Below are 2,413 nucleotides of genomic sequence, written 5' to 3'. Positions count from 1 at the left end.
GGGGCGGGGGGGGGGGGGGGGGGGGTGGGTATGTTTTTGGTGGGGGAGGTTGCATACCAGCTCTGAAGAACAATGGTTCAGTTATGGTTTCGGTTTACAGCAATGACCAGAATCGTCAAATCATTTGCTTTTGGGATCATCGGCTGCTGGTACTCCTGGGATTGTAATGGGTTGAAGCTGTAGCATTTCCACCGATGAAGAAACGAGCCAAGCAGCCGACCTACCCCAACACGACTCCTTGACTTTTTTTTTTTCTACGCCAATCAGTGAACATGTTGGAGTGTACTACTTCAAAATGGGTGATTTATTTGTATGTTTTTTGTGGGGGAGGGGGGATGCCACCCTTTAGTCTATGGTAGAATACATTTCTAGTGTGTATTTTAATTATTGGGAGTCCATTTTTACAATTTTTGTGAATGGTTGAAGCCCACCTAAATTTAGTGCATGGTTAAATTTGAAAAAAAGAACTTGTCCAGGAAGGCAGACAGAAGCCTCGTCCTGTTTTAAAACATATAATTAGTACAAGAACCAGTCCAATAATAAAGTGATTTAGTTGAAACATGGAAGTTTATGTACTGTGCGCCCAGAGCATACGATGAAAACTGACCAAGAATAATGTTTGAAGATGAAGGCCTTATGTGAACTGTACAATAGTTAATAAATTAAATCTTGTAAAAATGTAATGTGTGTGTTTGTGTTTTCTATTGTAGTCTTATTGACCCTTTGCATCTGTTTGTGTATGAAGTGATCTGAATAACTTGAAAAATAAGTGAGGTACCAACTTCCACTTTGGTATATGGTTGCATGGGTGCATTCACACCAGCACTGTTTAGTCCGCTTTAATCGAACTCTAGTCCATTTGCCTAGAAAGTCCGGTTCGTTTGGGGAGGTGTGAATGCGCCATCAAACTGATGTGGACCACAAAAGCGAACTCTTAGGTCTCTGTTCGGTTGAAGTGAACTCTAGCGCAGTTCGAATGCAGTGGGAATACAAGCAGACCGGAGACCGCTCCAAAAGCAGGAAGTGGACTACAACGCAGGGCAAACAAATGCACATTTCTCTTACCTCATGTGGAGCCGTCAGCTGCCTTGTGTGAAAAACAACATTCTCCATGGTCTTCTGCCTCATCTTCTGCTCAGGCTGAGTCCATTGTTGAAAAATTACGAAACAGAACTGCTAAAACCACTAACATTTGACGCCACTCCATTTTATATTAATTTCCAGAAGAAGTAAAATAAGAAGTGTCTTCTTCTGAGGTTTTTGTGTTGTTTCCTTCAGTAGTTCTTGGTGCAGCGCCACCACAGGCGAGGGGGGGACAGGTTGGTTCATTGACTCAGTGCAGTGTGAATGTGAACCACAGCAGCTGAAAATATAAACAAATGTCCTGAATTTTGGTCCCCAGTCGAACTGAGACTACTGGAATTGCGAGCAGGTCGTCGATTCATATCCTAGCTCGGGACCTTTCCGGGTGGAGTTTGCATGTTCTCTCCGTGCATGCGTGGGTTTTCTCCGGGTACTCCATTTTTCTCCCACATACCAAAAACATGCATGTTAGGCTGATTGGTGACTTGTCCCTTGGTGTGAGAGAGTGAATGGTTGTTTGTCTTGTTTGTCTCTATGTGTCCCTGTGATGGACTGGAGACCTGTCCAGGGTGTACCCCACCTCTCGCACAGTGACTGCTGGATATGGGCACCAGTGACCCCCGTGACCCGAAAGGGAAGAAGCAGGTAAAGATAATGGATGGATTCTGTTCAGGACCCTGAGATGACTTCTGTTGTCACTTGGCACTATATAAATAAACTGAACTGAATTAAATATAGTCTCAAATGATTGGGGTGGCCAAAGAATAATCTATTGTGGCCAAGGCCACCATTGGCCACCCCTTAACTCCACCGCTGCACCTGTTGGTGAACAAAATTGCTCTTTCCACTCGTCAGGATCTGTCACTCTGAGCTCCCTTGGACAAGCAAAAAAAAACAAACAAAAAAAACCAATTAAACCTACCTCTGTTCTTATACTTCAATCAATCAATCAATTTTATTTATAAAGCACTCTTCTAGAATTCTAGAATTGCGCCGCTCAAGGTGGCTGCATGTTGGAGCAGCTGTTACTTTCATTCTGAGATTTTGCTTTTGGAAACTTTAATTCCTCTTTTTCTGGATGTAAATCACATTTTTTGGATGAATGTTTCCTCTGGTATCAGATGCTGTGCAGCTGGAAGGATTTTTACTGAAACTTTTTTAGTTTTGGACATTTGTTATGATGCGTAACCATGGCAACAAGGCAGTTTTCTACAACCAACAGCAGCTGATTAACATCTCAAAAGCTCAAATAATATCTCAGCTACAGCCCCACATCTCAAATGAGTTGAAAGGATGTTCTGTGGACGCATTCTCATCTACCTGCCAGCTG

The sequence above is a fragment of the Nematolebias whitei genome, chromosome 14 (assembly GCF_014905685.2).
Source record: "Nematolebias whitei isolate Nwh7 chromosome 14, NemWhi1, whole genome shotgun sequence".
Lineage (NCBI taxonomy): Eukaryota > Metazoa > Chordata > Actinopteri > Cyprinodontiformes > Rivulidae > Nematolebias > Nematolebias whitei.
Note: the sequence above shows the minus strand (reverse complement) of the source record.